Raw genomic sequence first — 26,623 nt, forward strand, 5'->3', positions numbered from 1 at the left:
CTTCGCCCCAGGCACCTCAGGCCCTCCCCGAGTCACCCCTGCTGCCCTCAATGAGAAGGCCATAGACCTCCTCAGGTCCCTCACTATTGGGCAGTCTACCATTTTGAATGCCATCCACGGTGTAGAAAGGCAGTTGCAACAAACAAATGCATTCCTCCACCCAGACCCAATCCCCTCAACCTCAGCCTAGCCCAAGCACACCTTCAGACCATCATACACACACTTCGACACACATGGGAAGCTCAGGCAAACATAAGCACCACACATCCCACAGGCACTCATGCAAGCATCACACACATGCAGACACACCAACATCCACTGCCTCCACTGTGTCCCCCTCCTCGTCTCCCTCCTCCCTCCCAGTCTCGTCTACACTCACACCTGCATGCACTACATCTACAGCCAGTACTTCCATCACCAGCACACACACCACCACACCCCGCTCACGTGCAGTCACCACCCCCACTACCATTCACAAGTCCCCTGTGTCCTCTCCCAGTGTGTCTGTGACACCACCTCCCAAGATACACAAAAGCAGCCACACACCCACCCAATAGCCATCCACCTCACTACAGCCTACAGCGCATGCATCTTCACCCAAAGTCACCAAACGAACACCTCCTACAACCACAAACTCTTCCTCCACTCCCAAACCCCCTCCAGCTACCCGTCCCAGTGTTCCCAAGAAACTTTTCCTGTCCACCCTTGACCTCTTTCCCTCACCTCCCCCACCCCGTCAGTCTCCTACGGCCCGACTCTCCAGGCGCCAACCTATCACCTCAGCCACAACATCTCCGGGAGGAGTGGTGCCTGTAGTCACCGGAATCTGGATTTCACCGGGCAGCAGGGTAGCCAGTGTGGCACGGACAGTCCCCCACCTGTCAAGCATCAAAAGTTGTCCAGTGCCCGGCGGGAGAGGGGGAAGACTCCAGCCACCAAAGCCGCTCCCAGGGGTACAGGTGGGAGTGTGGAGTCACTTACAACACCTTCCAAGGTGGGGAAGGGGCACAAGAATCTCAGCAAGTCTGGTAAGAACAGCACGGCGGAGAAGACCGCCATCATCCCCGCTGCCCAGGAGGCCACCGCCATAATCCCCGCTGCCCAGGATGCCACCGCCATCATCGGCGCTGCCCAGGAGGCCACCGCCAGCACCAGCCCTGCTGCCCAGGAGGCCACCGCCATCATCCCCGCTGCCCAGGAGGCCACCGCCAGCCCTGCTGCCCAGGACAGGACCACCAGCACCAGCCCTGCTGCCCAGGACAGGACCGCCAGCACCAGCCCAGCTGCCCAGGACAGGACTGCCAGCACCAGCCCCAGCCCCGCTGGGCCATAAAGGACCGCCAGCACCAGCCCAGCTGTCCAGGACAGGACCGCCAGCACCAGCCCAGCTGCCCAGGACAGGACCGCCAGCACCAGCCCAGCTGCCCAGGACAGGACTGCCAGCATCGAGCCCAGCTGCCCAGGACAGGACCACCAGCACCAGCCCCGCTGGGCCATAAAGGAACACCAGCACCAGCCCCGCTGGGCCATAAAGGACCACCAGCACCAGCCCTGCAGGGCCATAAGGGACCGGCAGCACCAGCCCCAGTGGAGAGATACATCCACTACCTCAGTCCTTGGCAGGATGAAGCACTCTGGGCACAAGGCCCCCTCCAGAACCAGTGGAGAGATACATCCACTACCTCAGTCCTTGGCAGGATTAAGCACTCTGGGCACAAGGCCCCGTCCAGAACCAGTGGAGATTCACATCCACTACCTCAGTCCTTGGCAGGATGAAGCACTCTGGGCACAAGGCCCCTCCAGAACCAGTGGAGAGATACATCCACTACCTCAGTCCTTGGCAGGATGAAGCACTCTGGGCACAAGGCCCCCTCCAGAACAAGTGGAGATTCTCATCCATTACCTCAGTCCTTGGCAGGATGAAGCACTCTGGGCACAAGGCCCACTCCAGAACCGGTGGAGACTGTTATCCACTTGAGAGACTGTGGCTTTGCACTCCCCAGGATTGAACAGTGGGCAACCCACCCACTGTAGAGACTTGAGAGACTGTGGCTTTGCACTCCCCAGGATTGAACAGTGGGCATGTGGCCCCCTTGTGAATTTGGCGTCGTGCACTCAACCGGCTGAGGTGCCCCTCCTTTCCCTTCCCCCTGAGGTGCCTGTTTTATTGCTATCTGATGCCCCTGCAGTGTTCTCTCCGTCATGTTTGGGGATTGAGTGTGGGCCTCGCCCATGCCGTGTGGGCCTAGTGTTCCACAGACTTCAATGGAGCACTACCTGGACTACTATTCTTGGTGCATATATTTGTTTATAGTGTATATATATATTTTTGTGTACTGGATTTTAATATATTACAATGGTTACACTAATTTCCTTTTGTCTTTGCATTCTTCCGAGGGGTTTGGGGGGTGTAACTGTAATGTATCATGCTGTATTAGTGTGTGTGTTGTAGTGGTGAGGGTAGGGGTGGGGGTGTTGCGAGTGTGTGTCCCTGTTTTTTCCCTCCCCTGTGTCATAGGTGCAGTACTCACTGTGGTCTTCACCGCCGGCGTTCATGCTCCTGGTAGAGGAGCAAGAAGATAAGGGCTGGCAGGATCTGGAGCACGGGTTCCATGGCATCCTGATTCCTCGTGGGGTGTGTAGAGGTGAGCGTTTTCCCTTCGAAGTCCTGTTTCTGCCGTGTTTTTGTTCACGGTGAATCTGCCCCGGAAAAGGTGGCGGATTGGTAGGTTGTGACACTGTGGACGGTACATTGTCCTCCGCCTGTCTGTTGGTGGTGACTGCCATGCTGTTGGCTTGTACCGCCGTGGCGGTCGGAGTGTTAAAGTGGCTGTCTTTGTTGGCGGTTTCCGCCATGTTCGTAATTCCATTTTTTTTACCGCCAGCCTGTTGGCGGTCTTACCGCCGCTTTAACACCGACCGCCAGGGTTCTAATGACCACCTATGTGTTGAAACCTCCTAGTAATTTTTTCAAGCCATTTGTGGTCTGTGACACCGAATTGGTGTCATCTGCAAAAAGTATTGGAGCAACAGGGACCCCACACAACTTTGGGAATTCATGAACACATTGCTTTAGATGCTCAACTAAATCATTTATGTAAAGTGAGAATAAGGTTGGTGCAAGAACAAACCCTTGACTCACTCCCCTATTGATGGGGATGGCCTCTGTTAGTTCCCCATGCGGACCCCATTGTACTTTATCATAATTTCCTTCATGTAGCCTAATTTACTGGGTTAGAATGTCCCCTGGAACACCTTGGTTCTTCAATGAGGTCTGTAAAGGACCTCAAGGAACAAAATCAAAGGTGGCTCGTAAATCTATAAATGCAATATATAGGTGGCTTCCCTTCAATTTAGGATATTTCCATAGGATGCATAGGATCCTGAATACCTAGTTGATTGTGCTTGGATGAGGCATAAAGCCTGGTTGATAGGGTGTTACAATTATACTCTCCTACATCCAGCCAGTTAGTTTGCTCACGACCTACCCAGCATTAGTTTTTTACAAAACATCTATAAAGCTAATAATTGGACTACAATTGCTAGGTTCCTCCTTGCTTCCCTTTGAATATATCGGGGCTATTTCTTCCCTTTTCCATGTATCGGGAACCAATGCTCCTGATGCCACAGCACTATCAATTAGATTTAGATATAGAGCCCATACATCTTTACTGTGTTTAAATAGATCTCCCAGGATTTTATCCAAGCCCAGGGCCTTGCCCGGCTTAATAGCATTGATGGCCTCCATCGTCTGTCACAAAGTAAAGTGGATTGTTGTTCCTATAGTGTTATTTGTACAACTGTTCCTGGTCCATTGCAACTGTTGGAGATGCACCGGAGGTTCAGAGTAGAGATTGGCAAAGTGCCAGATCCAAGTACTTGGTTCCATGTTTACCATACTGTGTGAACCTATTTCAAACAGACTAACTTAAAGTGCAGTAGTGTAGAAAGTGCTATGTCAAATGTTTCTCATTATTGGAAAAGCAACCACATAACTACATGTGTTATTTTCACTCTCAGTGTTTTACCCACAAGGCCCCATTCCCTGCCTCCCAATCTCAAATTGCATCTTAGAAAACCCAGCCACCTGTCAGATGTTCCAAACTTCGAATTGCCAATTTATCACACAAATGTGCAGATTCCGACTTTAAATAAGAAGCAGTGAGCTGGTTTGCAAATAAAATGTTATGCTTGCAAGTTTGACTTCAGCACTTGGGACAGGTTTACTAAGACTCGTGCAGTACTACATTACACAGCGTTCCATGAGAATTTGTTGCACCGCACTACTCCTCTTTCGTTTTTCATGGGTGTGCCATATTTTCTATATGGCAAAAGAAGTGTCATGCACCTTAATGCAGGTTTGTAGTTCCAGTGCACTGCAATAGCTACCAGCTTGACAATGTAGAATTGCATGCTGCAAGACACCTTCACATGCCGCAAGTCAGATTTGCATCACACAGGGGGCAGTTGTGTTCCGCGAAAGTACAAAAATCCATGCTGCGCAAAACAAATGAAGTTCCAAAATACCACCATTTTGGAGGCATGGACGGAGCATCAGTAAGGCAGAAGGGCAACTACCCCAAAGATGGGTTTGACATGGGTATGTATGTGTATGTCAACAAGGTATGCTTTTGCACTTACATTTTCAACAATTCTATAGTACATAAGGAAGGTGTGAAACCAAACTACATATGCATACTGATGACTTTGGCCTGCACTTTTTTATGGCCATATTGACATGTTGTTATATATGGTAGTAATACCCTCTATATGAAGAAAGTAATACATGGCCATCAAACTCAATGTAAAATTCTCTCCATCAAATACAATCTCTGAAGAATGCTAACAAAATCCAATTGTTTTGCACTCGTGTACAACAGCCTGTCCATGATGAGCAACTTAGCGTAAACCTCCCCACCCCATTGATGAAGATACCTTTAACCACCTTCTTTACACTACTGACAGTTCTCTTCATATCTTCGGGAGGGAAGAAGAGGTTGATGGTTCTTCAAGTGATCCAACCAAGACTGTTTGTCATACATATCACCAGCGAAGACTCTGAACCCGAGTGAACTTTCAACGGAAAGTGCCAGGCTATCTAGCAGCGCATGGCAAAAATTTCACGTTGGGGATGGAGGTTTTAGTGGATACTCTTGAAGAAGTCCAGAAGTGTCTCAGCAACAATAAGGGGTTGTCAGAGGCAGTACGAGACCCCCATTTTGAGCAGACGTCACGAGTGTTATTTTGTTGAAGGCAAACAACAACAGCTTTCAATATCAAGCATCAGTGATGATGTCAACCAGCTAGGATCCATGACTTCCTCCATCCCTGAGGCCTGGGCCAACCAATTGGATACCAGGATAGACTACTTCATGGCAACAATTAGTTCCATCAACAACAACGCTATTTCTGTGATGCTGATCCAACAAGCCCTTGCCAGTGAATATCACGCAGCCTTTGTGGCATTCACTAATGTTCTTGGGAGACTGGGCTAAAGATATCCACCTCTGATGTTTGTGCATCAGAGCCATCCACCGTCACTGTACAGCACCCTGTAGCATCCCAACAACAAGAACAGAAGTCTGAAAACTCATCAGAGAATGAAGATGTCCAGTTCCCAATTTTGGGTCATAGAGTTTCCAGCGGAACATTACTGATTGATTTTTGACCAGTTATGTGTTTTGTCATGTCTTTGACGTCATGCCACCTTCTTTTGAAACTACTCCAATCTTCAGTTGGTGCCATGTAGTTGATTGTGTTTATCTGTTTATGTCAGAAAGAATCTTTTGTGGCTTATGGTAACGCTTTGTAGTGCACTCAAGTTCTGAATATCAGTTTGTGAGCATATTTCTTTTTGCCCTATTTAATTACTTTTATCTTGTTTGGCCTTTGTGCCCTACAACAAACTTTCAGAAATATAATTTCACCATGAACAAATGTGGATGATAGGAACATTGATAAAAAAACTAAATTAATACGCTATTTTAATTTAACAAGAGAGTATGGCCCTCATTCTGACCTTGGCGGGTGGCGGAGGCCGCCCGCCAAAGTCCCGCCGTCAGGTTACCGTTCCGCGGTCGAAAGACCGCGGCGGTAATTCTGACTTTCCCGCTGGGCTGGCGGGCGGTCGCCTTCAGACCGCCAGCCAGCCCAGCGGGAAAGAGGCTTCCACGATGAAGCCGGCTCGGAATCGAGCCGGCGGAGTGGAAGCTGTGCGACGGGTGCAGTTGCACCCGTCGCGTATTTCACTGTCTGCGCAGCAGACAGTGAAATACATGTAGGGGCCCTCTTACGGGGGCCCCTGCAATGCCCATGCCAGTGGCATGGGCACTGCAGGGGCCCCCAGGGGCCCCGCGACCCCCCCTACCGCCATCCGGATCTCGGCGGTCCGACCGCCGGGATCTGGATGGCGGTAGGGGGGGTCGGAATCCCCGCGGCGGTGCAGCAAGCTGCGCCGCCGCGGAGGATTCAATGGGGCCGCGGTACACTGGCGGGACCCCGCCAGTGGTGCCGGTCCGACCGCGGCTTTACCGCCGCGGTCGGAATCCCCATTGGAGCACCGCCGGCCTGTCGGCGGTGCTCCCGCGGTCCTCCGCCCTGGCGGTCAAAGACCGCCAGGGTCAGAATGACCACCTATGTGTCTATTTACAGCGTTTTAATGTGTTATTTCATGTTCAATAATGTGATGCTGTAATATGTTAGCTGACTGGATACTCTCCACTCTGCCACGGTATCCACAGTTCAGCCACATGATACAAGACTGTACAGCTATGTCAGGTCTAAGGCCCGCATTTGTGTCCTTTGTGTCATTTGTTGATGCAAAAGAGGTGCACACTTACAAAATATAACTGTATTTTGTACATTTGCACCAATTCTGCATCAAAAAATGACGCAAATGCTGTGCAAAAAAGGTGTAAATATGGGCCTAAGTGTCCCTTTACCTTTTACCTTAGGCCCAACATCTTGAGTGATCATTCAGATGACAATTTTTATGAGTTACAAAATGGAAATAAGTAGAAAATAATTTGTTTGTGTAGACTTCAAAGTCATCATTCACTAGCCTGTGTACTTACTGCATACATGGAGGTCAGTAATTGCCAGCTACTAGACAGAAAATGTAAACATTTTGCACTGTCAAGGACATAGCTTGACTATCTCATTTGAAAAGTCAGTGTAACCTTGTGTCATTTCAAGGAAAATATATATCAGTTAGGGCCATTTCACATGAGGATGACAATCTGTGCTGGTGGACATTTGTTTGTAGCATTTTAAACAGTTACATTCATTGTCCAAGTTGTGCAGCATGATTTACCATTGCTATTTTGATCGCTCCATGGATTCTGCATGACCCATCACAATATATGTCTAAAGTATTGTGATAATATCTAATACACAGTTTAATAGTGTACTATGTTTTACATCACAATGGGCCAGATATACAAGGCCCTGCCGCCTGTTTTAGCGCCACACTAGTGTCATTTTTTTGCGCTACTGTGGTGTTAAGGAGGCCATTCTCATTCGCTATATTTACAGAGTGGCGCAATGATTGCACTGCAGCACTTTGAGGCCTGTGTAAGGCATAATGTATGCAAGGAGGGTGTTCCAGTGGTGGGAGGCTCATAAAAATGACGTAGTGAAATTTACAACATTTCACTGCACCATTTTTGTCATCTTTATTAACACTTGCTCAGAGCAGGCATTAAAATGACACGCCCATTACTTTCAATGGGCCTCCCTTTCCTTTACATTATTTATGGCGCTAACCCTGCAAAGTACCACAAAAGCATCATAAATTATGACTCTATTGCTTTAATGTGCACCATGGTGCACCGTATCTTAAGTAGGGCACTACCATGGTGTTGTTAGGTGCCGATAGTGAGGTGCAAGGAAAGTGACGCAGCAGATTTGTCACTTTCTTGTAAATCTGGCCGCATGTGCCATGGCATTCAACATGTGGACAACTATGAATGCATAATTCCAGGATTTCATTTATCCCTGTTGTCATGTATGTAGTTTTGGTCAACGCACTTTGTAGCATTGTCATATTTATACAAAATGTGTCAGCACGTGAATCTATCTCTTCAGGACTATGGAGGTCATTACAACATTGGCTGGCGGCAACCGCACTCCCGCGGTGCCCATTACGATATCCCCGCTGGGCCGCAACATGGGAGCTGGCTCCAAATGGAGCCGGCGGTGTTGCACTTTTCACTGTCTGCTATGCCAGGGGCCCCGCGACTCCCCGTACCGCCAGCCTTTTCCTGGAGGTTCAAACCGCCAGGAAAAGGCTGGCGGTAGGGGGACTCGTAATCCCCTGGGCAGCGCTGCAAGCAGCGCTGCCCTGGCGGATTATCACGCGGTCGTAATCCCCTCTGAAGCACCGCCAGCCTGTTGGCGGTGCTTCAGCCAAAACAGCCCTTGCGGTCTTGGACCGCCAGGGTTGTAATGAGGGCCTATGTATAGATAATCTCAACACATTCTCACCACCGACAAATTCCAACAATGAATCTTGAATTTTCCACTAGCCAACTCACATTGTGCTACTGCCTTTACAAACTAAGAATTTTTATCATTCAAACATTGTAATGAAAAGCTATCTACTAAGCCATTCACATACTGCAACCAAAAAACCTGACTATCATGGCTGTGTTGTCTAACAGTCTACATATTATTTCCATGTGCCCAGTGTGACAGTATGTTTGTATTATTCTAATATAAAATCTGCACTACATAAAACTGCTTATGTATGCCTAGGTCAAAACATTCTAAACATCAGCCCTATCCACTTAACATCCATCAACATACACAATACCTAGACACGCTAAAGCCTACACTGATCCTACCTAAACATTCATTACTAAAGAAAGCATGTTCTTGTATTTTATTATTTCTTTCTCCTGCACTTTTAAGATTATCCTCCCTCCCACTAACTAGCTTATGTATTTAAAAATACATAGAAATCTTTATAGTATCTAAGACTAACCAACACTCAACTTAACTTACATCTATTAACAATATAGCCCTATTTATTAGAAAACTATATAAAACTATGCAACAAATTAAGGGGGGTGGAGAAAGAGAGAGAGAGTCCTCAGGGAGACTACATTTTAGCAATCTTGTTGAGTGCCTGCTGCAACCCGTGCAACAAAAAATTATTTTCTAGTTTGAGTGTGGTATATTTTGACATCTGGGTCAGGAGGGTGTCCAGGCGTTTTTGTTGGCTTATATATTTGAGCATGGTTAGTCCCTTCTTCTGTGCTTTGGTTTGTTTCCTTGTATGTGCCAATGTAGAGGCTGCTCCATGTCCCCTTTTGAAGTGGGCTTTCCTCCCTCCATAAGGTGTCACAGTGATTGCAGATGTTGGTGGCATGTTTGTCGTTGGTGGGTGGGTCTATGTACTATGTTGCTCATGCTTACTTTAAAATGTCCCCGTTCATCGTAACCTGCTTGCTAACTTCATTTGTTTTTCAAACAGACTTTGTGTGTAAACAGTTTCTACATATGTGCAATCATACTCGCTATACATAAAGAATATGAAAAATATACGTATTGGTCATACACCACACAAATTTGTGCTCAGTATTACCGTGCAGCATGGTATGTATGCACATGATTTTCCTGTTTTACAGTGTCAACTAAACATAAATATCACTTAGGGGTAATGACAGCCTACATCTACATTCAAGAAACAAAAAAAGTTAGCATCTTGATTGACTGTACTGAGGGACCTTCATGGATATACCATTAATGCTAATCATATAAACATATATCTGAGCATACATTTTGCCCATGAAATGCAGAATAAATGTGTGTGGTCTATGGCCATTCAGGCCGCACACCATTTCTTGATGTGCAACCTTTATTTGCTGTATTCACTGCCATTTTCATGTCTTTAGTGGACCACGTGTAGACATTCCAAATAAACTGAAAAACATTACCCAATACTCATGTTTGTTTCTTTGTACAAGAAAATGGCATCAAGGGTCACATTTACAAAGAAGGTGATCAACGCAGGTCAGCAAGTCAAGTTTAATGTGCGTGTCATGTCAAAGCAATACACAACAAATGCTCAATATTTAAACATACATGCACCTTTCCCACCCTCTTCTTGTACGTTTCCTGTGTACAACCTTGCACCAACGCTGCCATCCTTACTTCATAGTGCAAGTTTATCTCCATTAAAGAACAGTACTTTTTTGTTCAGGAAGCAATCCTTTCTTGCATACATTCAAACCCTGCAGCCATGTTTCTCTTTCCATGTGAGTTGCATAAAAGTCAGGCACGTGGAAAGAGGACATGATGAGTAGTAATATGCCACTTTTAATAGTGAAACTTAGGTCTGTAAGAAGAGCAGGGCAAGATTTCAGAAAAGTCATGCTATGCAAGACAGCAATACAAGTTGCTGGTTTGAATAGCACCATAGGGAGAGTTCAGGAATGAACCAGATCCACTATGACATGGTATAATCCTTCTCTGTCCGAGCTCTGGCATCCTGAGTGCAGTGTTGCATTAATGCAGGTACCCTTGCGCCTTAGAGCAAGGGTGCCTAGGTTACTGACAGAATCTTTTGGGGAAGGAAGGGACTCCATCCTGCACAAAAAGTATTTGAGGTGTATTTCAAATTACATATGTGCTGCAGAATGCAGTACTCATTGATAGAGAAATGTATGATGGGATCTGGACATATTTCTCCTTGTTACTCTTACCTGGGAAGGTGTAGCATTTTGACCCATTCCTATGCCTGACCTTCTTATTACTGCTGTGAATGTGGCAAAAAAACACTGGTGGATTGTTGGGAACACCTACTCCCCACTTATATAACCCTTTACCAGTGATGAGTAATGAAGGGCAGAAACGTGAACTGCCTTGCATTACTCCATATTTCCTGTGCCATGCAGAGCCATGCAAGGTACCACTGCATGCCAAAATAATTAGACATATGTGCTTACATTGCCTTGCATCTCCTTGTGTTCTTAATGCGGGCCACAATGTTTAGGCATTAATACCTGTAGTTGCTTAATTACATCTGGAAAAGTTGCAAGAAACATAAGTTTGGGAATACCCATGCATCCACCGATGTATTTGTAGGCTATCCCACATGTAATAAGGGCAGTACATCAGAAATTGCGTTCATCTTATGTGCCTTCTCAACAGAGGTGACAGATTTGTATTTTTCTTCATTATTTCATCTTTCTTCATGGGCTTCATTCTCCAACACACTTAGACATAAAGAAATACATTGAAGAATTGTTTTTTATGCAGCAAGGTGTTCCTTCGTGCTGAAAAACAATACTGCATGTCAACAGGCACCACTGCACCATGGGGTAAAGGTGCCTAAGTTGAGGTTAGGCTGCACTCATTGCAATAGTGCAATGAGCAAGCAAGAATGCTCTTTATCTTTGAACATATGGTGCGTTCCTGCACTCTTCTTGTGATGCAAGCACCACAGCGTGTTGACTTGGTTACTGCATTACATCACTTTCAAGAAAAGCTGAACATTAGTCTCCATGGTTGTAAAGAACACAGGCAGTAACTTATATAGTAAGAATCGTGGTAGTGAATTACTAAAACATACTTTCAGCTTTAGGGTCCGAAGACATGGACATCTCCACATCATCATACAGCTCATGTCCACCTGAAAGATATGATATAATCGATATGTGTCACTATGTAACACACATTTCACAGGTGCAGAACGTGTCTGGTGCATATCATATTTTTGAATGCACTTTTGCTCAGAGTGGAAGTGGTGTATTTCTAAATATTTTGTGTCTTTAACCACTATAGGACAAAGTCAACAGAGTACTGTGCAGAAAATGTCTATTTAGCATAGGACACAGAAGCACAGTGTACATTCTTTTATAATTGCAGTGGTCAGGTCCTTGTACTATGTATGATTCTACATATATATCTACATATGAATGAATACTCCAAGGGAGATATCATTTATCTTTAGTTCTTCATACCAGTTACTGTGAACAATTGATATAGTGTTTTAAAGTGGTTTAAAGTCACATTCCCACTCATTGTGACACAAGAGCAATATTTCACCTTAAATATGCCGTAAAGTTAACACATGCTCCCTGAAGTTGATTTATTACATTTTAGATATTTAACATACTGCAGAGCATGAGGACATCACTGCTAAAAAAATCATGGCGCTTTATTTGGGAATGTTTATGGAGATCACTTGTATATATAACTAAACATTTTTATAGAACAATAAAGGTTACATTGTGAGGAAACAAATTCATACCAGCAGGCACAGCAATTTCAAGCTCGAGGAGGTCCATTAGATCTGTTTCCCTAGAAACTACGTCAACACATCAGTGTTCCATCCAATGGTTGGTCCGCTGCATCAGTATGACTGTGATCATGTGTTGATGTATCCTCGCATACCAATCACATCTCTAGGTGAGCCCATAGCCCTGGCTCATGCTCTAAATAGCCCTAAACATATGAGGGAGGTAGTTCAAAATTAGCCATAAAAAGGCCCTAACTCCTTCACAATAAAATTACACACTCTCCCCTTACCAGGTATACTACTCACAACCACTTTACCTAACTACAATTATACATAAAAACACCCCTTAACAGTTTACCAAGGCAAAACTCCTTCAGACACACAAATAGCACACAGGTAAAATAGACAATACTCATCACAAGCTAAACAAATCCAAAAAACTACACAATCCACACAACTCTCAAGATATGCAACCAACTCTTCACACCTCAAACAACTACCAAGCACATAGAAAAAGTGAAACTAAATGCCAATCTCGTTCTGTTATGCAGCCACAGCTTTTGCATAATTTCCAGGGCATTTCCAGCTGATTTGCATAGCTTTCCATTCCCTTTTCCAAATCACGGTCATGCAAGACATTTACACTATGCAGCATAACATTTTACTGTCCAAGGGCCATGCAAAATGTTTGTATCCTGCAGCATCCTATTTTACCATGCAAGGGCAACGTAAGACATGTTTAAAGCTACCAACATGGATCAAAAGGCACATTTTAGGCAACAATAATTCAGAAGTAAAGCTATGCAGTGCAGCAAGGCACCTTGAATCACTGTGCTGCCTAATTGGGACTGTTAGACCTGACTGCCTTAGGATGCTCATCCCCCAACTTTATGCCTGCTCCACCATTTTTCTGACACATTATGCTGATTATAGGACTCTGCACACTTTACCACTGCTAACCAGTGCTAAGGTGCATAGTAGCATTGGTTCACTCCTAATTGGCATATTTGACTTACTTACAAGTCCATAGTAAAGTGCACTATACGTGGCTAGGACCTATACATTGAAAGCTACTAGTGGGCCTGCAGCACTGATTGTGCCACCCACACGAATAGCTCCTTAACCATGTCTCAGGCCTGCCATTGCAAGGTCTGTGTGTGCAGTTTCACTGCCACTTCGACTTGGTATTTAAAAGTACTTACCAAGCCTTAAGCTCCACTTCTTCTACATATAAGTCACCACTAAGGTAGGCCCTATGTAACCCATAGGGCAGTGTGCTCTGTAGGTAAAAGGCATACATATGTGTTTTATATGTCCTGGAAGTGAAAAAACCCTAAATTCATGTTCCACTACTGTGAGGCCTGCTCTTTGCATAGGCTAGAAATAGGACTGCCCTCCTATACTCTTTGAGTGGTAGATTCTGATCTAGAAGGGGTAACCAGGTAATCTTTAGTATGGTCAGAACGGTAATAGAAGATTGGTGAGGGTGGATTTTATATTACTATTTTTGAAACGCCACTTTTAGAAAGTGAGCATTTATCTGCACTTAAACACTTAAAAACCATCTGTGCCTTACATCCTGTCTACAATCAATGTGTGGGCTGGGCTGGTTGACAGCTCCCTTGTGCTTTTCACCCAGACAACCACAAACACTGGACACTCAGACACAGCGGCACTCATCTCCATATTGAATGGGTGTTCCTGGGCTGGAAGGGTAGCAGGCCTGACACTTACATTTCAGAGACTAGTGGCCTGCACTCACACAAAGGACTGCCAAACCCCTACTGGGACAGACAGGACTGTACTGAAAGGGGAACTTGTGCACTTGAAAACCACTCTTTGAAGTCTCCCCTACTTCAAAGGCATTTTTGAGTATATAAACTTTGTCTCTGACCTACTCCTGCACCCTGTCAAGAGGAACTGCCTGGCTGCCAAAGGACTCATCTGGACTGCGTTGCTGAGAAGGACTGCTGCTCTGCTCTGATATTGCCCTGCTGGCCTTTGACTTTGCTGAGAAGGACTCTGCCTTCCCCAGAAGTGCTCTCCAAGGGCTTGGATTGAGCTTAAGCCAAAAGGACTTCATCTCTTTAGAAACCTCCTTGTGCGTTGAAAAGAGATGCACCACCAGTCAAATCAACACAAAGCCTGCAGTGTGGCTGACAAATAACTGCACAGCTGACCTGAACGATGCAGCCCGACTTCCTGAGTGGGAATTTGACACTGTGCATGCCTTGCGATGGAAAATTTAACTCATCGCCTAGCAGATCGATGCAGCGCCCGTGCCTCTTCCAGTGCATCAACGATTTCCCCCTATCATCCTTGTGGGTCAAAATATTCCCACATCGCAGTGAGGAACCAAGACGGTGCACCAAAAACCAACACAAGCCCCTTGCAGCCTGGAAATAATCAATGCATCATCTGTGTCACACCAGAAAATATGATGCACATAATTTTTTCTCGCATCTCCTCCTCTGTAGTCTCTGTGTGTCGTTATTTTTGACGCCTACCAGTACTGTGTGTGACAAAGAGACAACTGTTTATTTCCAGGGATTAAGACCTTATTTTATATCATATAGTAGCACAGTCAAAACACCACAAAAATGCACCACACAGGTTGAGAAAAATAGATAATAATTATTTTTCTCAACGTGTGTGGTGTATTTTTATGGTGTTTTGACTGTGCTACTGTATGATTCATTGCACAAATACTTTACACGTTTCCTTCCAAGTTAAGCTCGACTGCTCAGTGCCAAGCTACCAAAGTGTGTGCACAGGATAGTTTGGATTGGGTGTGACTTACCATGGCTAGGATTGTGGTCCCTACTTGGACAAGGTTGTATACCTCTGCCAACGATTGACCCCATTTCTAACAGGGAGAGAACAGAAATGTTCCATATTTGCAATTATATATCACATTTCTGCTTCCTCTTAGTGGTGTCACACTATGCGGTGCCTAGCACCACAGCAGGGAACCTTGCAGCATACTGCAAGAGTGGCTACTTTAGAGGCAGTTTTGGTTTTGTGCGGGAAGGGACACCTTCCTGGACAAAATTAATTCCACACAGAAATTGTCCCCTTCCTACATGTTCTGTCTTATGCAGTACATTTGGAGAGTGTAAATAATGGCAAGAACAAAACTTTTTTATCCTTGTTACACAAAACTTGGGAAGCTGTAGCATTTTGACACAGTCCCACATGTACAAGTCTTTGTATAGCTGGGATTTTGCTAAAACCCATTTTTGAATGCATGGTAATGGCCATGCTTCACACAAACAGCTCGCTCAAAGTTTGTAATGTAACTTGAAACAGCATAATCTGGTGCCTTCCTTTACATATAATCACAGCGCAATGCATGGCAATGCAAACACTTAAGTCAGATTTACTATGCCACACAGGATCACCTTGCTTTGCTCACTGTGGCATACTAAATCTGGAGAAATGCAAGGCAGCACAAGTCAATGCTTTATGTTACTCTGCACATAGAAGCTGTTACATGGGTGGAGCATAGGTGTTCCCACACATCCACCCATGATTTTTTATGCACATTCACAGATTTACTAAGATCAGTAAATATGTGAATTGCTGAAAATGATAGTCCTTCTCTGGTGAGGCATAACGTTGACAAATGTGTTTATTAATCCTCTGTACTTCCTTATTCTATGTGTGCTGCAATCTGTAGCACACATACAAGGGAGAATATTCCTCAGAGGATTAATTTGTACAGTAAGGTTTCCCTTCCTACACAAAAACAATCCTGGCTCCAACACACGCACCCCTGCACCATGGTGCAAGGGTGCCTGGATTGGCATTAGCCTACACTCTGTGTACCAGTGCAGTGACAAAGCAGTAATGCACCATATCTTAGTAGTTGTGCACATTCCTACACTCTCCCTGTGACTAAAAGCAGCACAGTTTGTTGTTTCCCTTTTTTGAAAATCTGGCTTTATGTACCTTAACAGAGTGTACATGAATTTTGATTTTCCTATTGTGGGCAGGACATAACAGTATGTGGTACATACAATTAGTCACATGTATTGTGGGATATTTTTGATTGGCTGTAGTTTTTTATAGGTTGAACCAAAATAGGCCCAATGGCACTGACATGTTTTCTAAGTCCAAACATCATGATCGGCAATAATGATATACTGAGTTTATAAATGTCTTTATTGAATCTCTTGTTAAACATATTGCTAGCTTCTCATCCACATCAGGTCTGCTTTTTTACATTGAAATCAATTGATGGTATTAAACTTTATGTTTATAAGTTTGGAGACATCAATTGTGTATACATAGGTACATGCATAATCCTACTGTGGAAGTCCTTCACAAAGCAAGTCAGCCCATAGAAGCAGTATGTATAGGGTCATGTGTTTTACTCCTAACAAAACATACATAGCCACAAAACGTGTATCACCATGTTTTAATGCATATAAACATCTATGTAGCTTTTCAATTGAAACATTTAAATGTCTCAACAACTATGCTAATGATTACATGCCCTTATGAGCCCATTGCCACTACTGAATAATGTCCATATTTAATTTTGTAGAAGTAAGTAGATTGTTTATACCTATCACATTCTCCGAACAACTGGAGATGAGATATTGATACTCCACCTATACACCAACACACATCACCTCTTCTGCTTTGTTTGTGTTCTACACATTCTTTGTGGATCATTGAGTCTGTGGCATTCTCACAGAACCCCTATTTGCATCATGGAACTGTGAGACAATATCTGCAATACTACTCTAATGGTATAAGAATCTGAGATGAAGCTAATATATCACTATGTTGATGGATTTTAGATGACTCTACCCAGCAGCAATATTTCATCCACAGATTGTACATCTATGTGTGTTCAAGCATCAGATGTGTAACATTGTAAATGAACTGCAACTAAACATTTGGTTGTACCAACTATTGATATCAGTGATATCTGGATTACTGTAGGGGTTGTTGTACAACATTTGTACATTTCATACTTTTAATTAACAGAAACTCAACAACATTTAAAAAAACACCCTTTTTTATTGACTGGACACATATGCAGACAAGAATTTAATTCCATGTCTAGAAATGGAATTGAAACACTTGGTGACCAATTTCTTTCTTCTTGTTAACTCTTCCAGCAAGTGCAATTTTTCAGAATGAGAAAACTGGTCTTCTTTCTCCTAAGTTTGTATTCGACATTATGATTCCTTTTGAAGATGTGTTTTACCCATATATTGTGAAGAATTGCACAAACCTATACCATTTTGCGCACACCTTTGGTGGTGCGTATAGGCGCCTTCCACCAGACAGTTCCATGTATCTAAGATATGATTTCCAGACTCCAGATGTTCACTCCACAACATTGCAGGTTCTTTTTAAAGCTGAGTTAATGTTTTTCTGTCCCTCAGTCTTGGCTATTGAAAATGGAGTCCTTAACCATGGCTGGTGCACATAGCCCTGACCACCAGATGAGAGAAATTGAAAAATATTAGGAGTACTTGACAATTCGCATAAGCATGCTGGGATTTGTGGAAGCAGTGCAGACAAACTATGAAACTGTATCTTAGTGTTTGTTATGGTAGTGTGATTATAGTTGGTAATAAGAAAAGTTAGCCACAAATGACTGCATGGAATGCTATTTTGCAGTGTGCACTCAACACATGTTGAACTTCCATAGTTGTATGTCATAATGGACCTATACTTATATGAGATCTCTACAAATTGAAGACATTAATCCAGTGATATACACAGATTTTGCTTAGTGTGATGTCATGTGTATTTAAAACATGGTACATATAGCACCATATGTCTTTTTGTAACAGTGACATAGCAATTTGAGTCAGTCATATATAGTATTTGGTTAAATCCAGTCAAACACATACAGTCAAAGATAATTATGTTATTGCAGCTCATAGGCATGTATATGAACTCACTTTATTTTCAAAATGGGCCATTATTATCTGTGTGCCATATTTCATAGATAACCTTTCTTGATATTGTAGCACTACAGTTATGTGTGTTATAGGTATAACATAGCACATTCAACAGAGAGAACATGAGTTCATCAATGTGTGCCATAGTTAAAATAATATTTTTATGGTTGATTAACTTGTAGTCATGCACAGATATGAGTAAAATACAATGTATATGTATCTGTGTATGGACATTTCTTACATAAATAGGAACAAGGATTGCCAAGCGACACAGGAAATTAGATATTGGTACAAGTTAGTATTACAAAGCCTCAACTGTGAAGGCATACTATGTGCAAAAAAGGCATTTGCATTGTCCTTGTGAATAGCAAATTGAAAACAGGAGAACACAAATAAGGCACTGATAATTACAGTAAGATGCACCCCCACTTTTGTGTAGCCTAGAGTGGATTTGTATACAGATGTAACACAAGCCAGCACCTTATGCTGCCTTAACTATTATTTCAGGGTGAGATGCTTCTCATGGGTGAAACATGCATCAACCCTAGTATTTTTGCACATTGCCAGACTGGATGCTGCTACTGACTATGGGAATACATTAAAATAGTGTGGTTCCTGAGCCCAGGCAGAACAATGTGAAACATTTTTAGAACTCCTATTTGTTTCCTCTTTCAATGTGTACTACATTCTGCATCAAACTTGGAAAGAGGAAAGTGTCTTTATGGAAATATGTTTGAGCAGGGAGTTATCCCTCCTTTGTTGAAACATTTCTGTCCCATAACACAGACACCCTTGCACTATGGTCCAAGAATACCTATGTTGTTGGTAGAATGCACATAGTGCCCAGCACAAGGAGAGACTGCAAATGCTCTGTAAGTTTATAGAGGTGGTGGATATGTCCTCTCTGCCATTGACGCAGCACAGCAACTTTTGCTGGTTATGTACTGTTAGACTTTTCATTCTTGGTGTGGTCTCCCTTAACTTTTTGCCTCTGTTCCCCAGGTTGTTGATGTGTGCTGGACTCTGATTTTTCTGTTTGTGTTACTATGGGCACTTTATCACTGCTAACCAGTGCTAAAGTGCAAGCGCTCCTTTACAAAATTTGTATGTGATAGGCTTATCCATGATTGGCATATTTGATTTATTAGTAAGTCCCTAGTACAGTGCACTAGAGGTGCCCAGGGCCTGTAAATCAAATGCTACTAGTGGGCCTGCAGCACTGATTGTGCCAACCACATAAGTAGCTCTGTAATCATGTCTCAGACCTGCCAATGCAGTGTCTGTGTGTGCAGTTTTAACAGTAAATTCAACTTGGCAAGTGTACCCACTTGGCAGGCCTAAACCTTCCCTTTTGTTCCATGCCAGATACCCCTAAGGTAGGCCCTAGGTAGGCCCAAGGGTAGGATGCAGTGTATGGTTAAGGTAGGACATATAGTAATGTGTTTTATATGTCCTGACAGTGAAATATTGCTAAATTCGTTGTTCACTGTCCCTCTCATAGGTTAACATGGGGATTACCTTTAAATCTGATTAAAGTGTAGATTCCCTTTGGGAGCGGATGGACATGTGGAGTTTGGGGTCTCTGAGCTCACAAATTAAAAATACATCTTTTAGTAAAGTTGATTTTAAGACTGTGTTTTTGAAAATGCCACTTTTAGAAAGTGAGCATTTCTTGCTTATACCATTTCTGTGACTCTGCCTGTTTGTGGATTCCCTGTCTCGGTCAGTTAGACATTTGGACTGGTTGCACCACACACTAGACAGTGACACAAAGGGAGCTGGGTGTAGTCTGCATTTCCTTATGAGCCATCTGTGCTAGGAGGGAGGGGAAGAGTGATCACTTACACCTGAAAGGGCTGTGCCTGTCCTCACACAATGCAGTCTCCAACCCGCTGGTGAGTGTCTGGGGACTGGCCTGGGCAAGGCAGGATTTCACATTCAAAGGAGACATTACTTTGAAGTAGGCCTAATTCAAAGGAGAAATTGGGTATAAGAAGGGCACCCAAAACTACAGACTTTAGAAACACTTCTAGAAACAAGAGGAACCTCTACCTGGAGAAGAGCTGAGGAAGAAGAGCTGCCCTGCCTGTGATTGTGCCTTGTGGAGCTATCCTACAGTTGCTGCTTCTGCCAGAGTAAGAGGGCAAAGACTGGATGTTGTGTGCCTTCCATCTTGAGAAGAAATCTCCAAGGGCTTGATCTAGGGATTGCCTCCTGTTCTTTGAAGTCTCAGGGATAGCAAAGACTTCTCTCTGCCAGCACCTGGACTCTCTGGAGAGACTCCTACTCTGCCCTGTGATGCCCATCCAGTTCCTGGGACCCTGAAAGGAGAAGCTGGCAGCCTAAAGATAAGGAAATCCACACACAGAGCGCCGTGTGGGGAAAAGATTGACACAACTCCGATGTGCGGCTGAAGAAACGTCACACCGCCGGCTCCACTGCTGAGAAACAGAGCTCGCAGGAAGCGCGTCCGAAGCATCGCCGACGGAGGCTGGGAGATCACAACCCGCGCTGCGGGGTTTTTGGATCATCGTGCGGTGGGATTTCCGTACTGCTGGGTGTGGAAAAACAATGCAAGGCCTGCCCGGAACCGAGAGTGCTGGCCGGATCGACGCATCATTCTCCTGCGGAGAGAAGAAACGACCCTGCGAAAGGAGAACCAATGCACGGTCCCGCTCGTGAGTGGAATCAACGCCTCGCAAGCCCTTTTTGACATGCACTCACCAGTGCAGGTTATTTTTTTATGCACCCAAGGTACTTTTTCACTCTGACAGCATTGTGACTTGACTTGTGTATTGTGGATTTTTGTCGTTTTGGTCTTGTTTTGTTTGGATAAATATTTCCTATTTTTCTAAACTGGTGTTGTGTCATTTTGTAGTGTTTTCATTAATTTACTGTGTGTGTTGGTACAAATACTTTACACCTAGCACTCTGGAGTTAAGCCTACTGCTCTGCCAAGCTACCAAGGGGGTAAGCAGGGGTTAGCTAAGGGTGATTCTTTTTACCCTGACTAGAGTGAGCGTCGTGCTTAAACAGGGGGTTACCTGACTGTCAACCAAAGACCCCATTTCTAACATGTAAGATGCATGAGAAAGTATTAAATAGGCCCCCAAATGACTCACAACTGTTTATCACTTTGGTTTCATCATACCCACTATGTGTACATTAAACACTTCATTGGTCCTATATTTGGATATTAGCAATTATATTCCACAACCACATACAAATATGCCATTAACCTTGCCAATCATTAACCCATCTACATATGTTCTTTTCTGGGAAAAGTCAAAATATATAGGAATCATCTGGAAATCACATTGCTAAAGACTCCATTATAGTCCACAATTACCAGCACATTGATGGAATAGTTATGTTTCTGATTACAATGCATGTAGTATTTGCGTGTTGCACCATAGGAACATGAGTACAAACAATTGCTCAAAGTACATGAAGAAATCCTTTAGTGTCACACAATCCTTGCTTGGTGGTGAATTGTTGGCTGGTTTTAGGACAATACATTCACTGTGGAGTGAACCTGATGATAGTATCCAGCAGAAGGCTGAAGAAACATCATGTGAGATACAAGCCAACAAAGCAGAGGTCTTCTGGAAACAGCCCGAGCCCAACATGAGCAAGACTGACATTTTTTTGACATGTGGTCGGATGGAATTGCACCATCCTGTTGCCGGTCAAATACTTGATGAGATCTTCTTCAACATCTCTAGAATGCTTTCCTTCTTCAAACAGTATAGCTGAATCACCTCCTCCTCCTTGAGATCAATGAAGGTGATCCTTTGTCTGAATATCTTCTCTTTCCTCTTTTGCTGTCATTGTTGTTATCCTGCACCAACTCCCAGTCACAAAATAACTACCTCGACCTCTATCACACCCTATGGTCCTGTGAACAGCTCAATAACTACTGGAAAGATATCCGGTGCACATTGCATTACACTAGCAGGGTCCCTTTTAGAGAATCCACAAAACTGGGCATTCTACATGACCTAGCCGGCAGCGAAGAGGCCACCTCATTTTGGGCCAGGTGGATGGGAACAACTTTCATGGTAACAAAAACATGTATTCTCGGGCACTGGCATAGTCTGTATACCCACACACATGTGGAATGGAAAAAATAACTCTTCTGTGTGGCTAACATAACTGCAAGACAGGCTCCAGGCATTTGAACAGGTGTGGGTTGCATTTGTCACCCACTTGGCCCATAGGTGGTGATTGTACAGTGCTACCCAGGGTCCCTATGGCTGGGGTTACTGACTTTCATATGCATAGGCAGGAGGACTTGGGGGAAAGGAATAATATAGGACAGTAGACTAACAATCCTATAGGGGAAGCAATGCAGTTAGGGAGAAGGGATGCAAGTGGATCTGTGTCACACATGGATAACTTAGTACCTTACAGACAGACAAGTATAAATGCTGCATCACTATCTAAGAGATATTCACATGTAGCCCAGGAGCTGTCTGACCATATTTTCCTTTATACAGATGCACGCATGTGCTGCACAATCATGACAGTTGGGTGGATGGAGGAACTACAGGTCAGCATAGAAGGACTGGAAGTCAACTGGGTTGAGCCAGCAGGATTTTGTGTGCAAGGGATAGTCATGCCAGAGAGACATGATAGCACTAGATATGGAAAAGGAAAGACAATTACACACCAGAAGGCCTGTAGGAATTTTGATTTTGTTTTGTTTTATTTTTGCTTGTTTTTTTACTGCTGTTCAGACTTTGTTTGCTCTGTCTGATTCACACAATATGGACTCCAAGTCAGTGACATGCCGCTTTATCCTTTGTATAGCCTGTTTGCATGAAATGTTAAACAAAACAATAAGTAGCAACCTCAATGGCATAGATGTGCTTGCACAGTGTTTTAGGTGGAAGGTTTTCTTCTTATTCTGATGGCCTTGCGTCATTATGTGTGCCTCATTGGCCATGTGTAAATGGTGACACTTTTTAATTCTTGCTTTATTCTGTTTGATGATGTATCACACATTGATGTGTTTGTTTTCAAATTCCACTGTATTACTGTTGCCCTGAGATTTGCCAGGAAACACTTACCTGCCATCCATTAATTCCTGCTTCATGCAGACTGACACAATGCAGCACATGCACCATGCAAGTCACAAAAAGAGACACAAAGGCTCCTGAGTCACTAGATAATTCTCATTCAAGTCCTTGTGTTGCCTTGCATCGAATTGCATGAAGCAAGTGCAACACAAGGGAGTAGAAAAAATGGCTCTCATTGCATACTTTTGCCAAGCCCTTTTTCTAATGTAATGCAGTTCTATATATGTTCTCTTATACGTCATAATTTCTGAAGAAGCTTTACAGGTCTTAACCTTAATTAGAAATGGATTTGACAACACAATGTGTCATATTGTTGGAATATTGTTTCACAAAGTTTGAGTCTTTTTAGCTGAATGTAATAGCACATTTTTACATTTTAAAATATTGCAGTACGCCCCAATTAGCTATTGTTGTACAATTATCTGATCAAAGCATTCAAATTAATTGCTACCCTTAGGGAAGGTACTCAGACCCAGAAAATGTTTTGTATCTGGAAATAGAACATTTTCTTATCAAATCCATGGTGCTTAGTTAAACTCTATTATTAATTTGTGGTGTGTATTATCATTATAAAATGTCTTTTGGGAGTAAATGTTAGGAAATGAAAAATACTGTCTGTAAACATAGCTCCGATCCTCCTTCAGAGTAGTTTGTCTGCAGAAAGTTCTGAATTCCAAGACACATTTACTGTGTTCATTGATATGCAATTAGTCACCACCCATTCCTGTGCATTCTGAAAAATGTTACACCTGTCAGCCTTAGGGTGGTCTTTCCCCAAATCTTTGGCCTGGTTGCCCTTCATTTTGCTGAATTTGTGTTTATTGGCTTAAGGACTATGCACTTTACCAATGCCAACCAGAGCTAAAGTGCTTGTGCTCTCACCCTAAAACATGGTTTGATTGTTATATTAGCATATTTTATTTATTTATAAGTCCCTGGTAAAGTGCACAACATGTGCCAGGGCCTGTGACTTAAATGCTTCTAGTGGGCCGGCAGCACTGCTTGTGCCACTCACTTAAGTAGCACTTCAAAACATGACCCAGGTCTGCTATTGCACCCTGAATGCAGTGTTACACTGCTTTGTCAACTTAGCATTTAAAACCTCTTGCCAAGCCTTAAAATCCCCTTTTATTCCACATACGTCACCCCTAATGTAGACAGCAGGTAGCCCATAGGGCAGAGTGCTAGGTAATTAAAAGGCAGAGCTTATAATTTTAAGTTTTGCAGAACTACTCTGAGGCCTTCCCCCTCTCATAGGATAACATTGGATATTCCTTTTTACATTTTAATAACCTGTAACTCCTGATTGGGAAGGGGTAGATCTGTCATGCAAGGTGGTATTGCAATGTTAAAGTCTCTTTAAGGGAAAGTTGGATTTATTGTTACAATTTTGAAAATGTCACTTTTAGAATGTTGGAATTTTCCTGCTCTTAGTCCCCTGTGCCTGTGGCCTGTCTCTAATACATATCTGGGGTGGGGTGACAGCTGGGCCTTGTGCGTTCCCTCTAGACCATCTCAGACACAGGCAGACTGAAGGGCCTTCAACATAACATCATGGTGGGGAATCCAGGCTAGGATGGGAGGGAGGAGTTGGGCACAGCCTCACTCTTACACCTGAATAGGCTGTGCTTTTTCCCCACACAAAGGACTGCTTAACCCCCTCTAGTGAGTATGGAGCCAAGGCAGGAAGGGAGGACCTCTGTGCACTTCAAAGCCCTTCTTTGAAGCCTCTCCCAATTCAAAGGCACCACTGGGTATAAAACTAGACTTCTGACTCTACTAACTCAGTAAACTTCTATACCTGTGGATACACGACCAGCGAGAAGGATTTCTGTGCTCCCATTCTGCCTGACTGCTGCTCTGGAAGAACTGCTTCCTTACTGTGCTGACCTGCTGTTTGCTGCCATCCTTGCCTCGGTGAGAAGGACGAGATACACATCACTTGAACTCAGAACCAGAGTGGCTCCAAGGGCTTGCTGGCTTGCCTCCTGCTTTTTGAAGTCCTAGGAACACAAAAGACTTCCAACTTTTCAAATACAGCAACTGGGCTCTACTGAATGTGAGTCTTTCCCTGCAAAGTGTTGCCAATCCAGTCCTGGGAGCTTGGAAGTGGGTATTAAGTACTGCTCCAGCCAAGAATCAATGCATCAATACTGTTGCGCTACTTGGATATGGCACATCTCCATTGACGTTGATGCATCACAGCTGTGGTGAGGATAGAGGACATTACATCACTGATTGCACTGCACATTGCCTCTATTTCTAATGTATCACCTGCTCTGCTTGGCTCAGTGCCGATGCATCGCCTGAATCCCAAGGATCAATGAGTGTACACTGCTCCTCTTCTCCTTGCATCCTCGTCAACATCAACCCAAACAAGATACTGTTTCAGCAGACCAAGACTGATCCCGGTATCCGATCTGTCATAGTTAGCCTAACTTTTTAGGATTGACCTGGTTCAGAGTGACCAGTTAGACCTGATTGGGGCTCTCTGCTTTTAAGCACTACATTTCAGTTTATTCTTTAACAATTCATAGATAAAGTTCTATGTATTGCATTTTTGTCATTTTGGGCTGTGCTGTTAATTGAATTACGCTCTATTTGTCTAACCAGGTGTGGTATCTTTTTGTGAGGTGATTTCACTGTTTTACTGTTTGAAGTTTTGCACAAATACATAACACATGGCCTCTTAAGTTTAGCCTGCCTGCTCTGTGCCAAACTACCAGGGGGTGAGCACAAATTAATTTAGGGTGTGTTGGTGACTTATCCTGTGTAAGACTGTAGCTCCTGTTCGGAAAGGTGCATACCTTTGCCAACCAGAAACCCAGTTTCTAACAACATACGTTTGATTACGTTAACACATTTGCTCATAGAATCTGGATATTAATGATGATAAAAGATTTAAATTTCAGGTTTAATCATGCATGTACACATGCATGTATACATGTCCTGCCTACATTTGCTGGATGGCGTGTAGGAGGGGTTTTGAGGGGCACAAAGAGAGAGCTAATCCTTGAGGGCATAGGGCACCAGGCTGAAGCCCAAGCAGCAGGTGATGTCTCTGGGAGCTATCACATTTAATGGGAGGACAACCTCTTTTATAGTAAGCCTAAGGCTCCTGTGCATGGGACAACAAGGGCCCTGGTCCTCCCCCAATGCTTAAGGGCCTTCCCTCCTTCCTACTAGAGCTGGCTCACAAGATTCCCCTGACAGGATACTTAGGTCATGAAAAAACCTTTGCAAGGCTTTCCCCACACTTTTATAGGACAGAACTTCCTCCGATGCATTCTGTACGACGTGTGTTACCTGCCAGGACAGTGGGAGGATAGGGAAGAAGATAAAGGTCCCTATTAATCCCTTGCCTGTCATTA

Source organism: Pleurodeles waltl, chromosome 8, assembly GCF_031143425.1.
Source record: "Pleurodeles waltl isolate 20211129_DDA chromosome 8, aPleWal1.hap1.20221129, whole genome shotgun sequence".
In the NCBI taxonomy this organism is placed as follows: Eukaryota; Metazoa; Chordata; class Amphibia; order Caudata; family Salamandridae; genus Pleurodeles; species Pleurodeles waltl.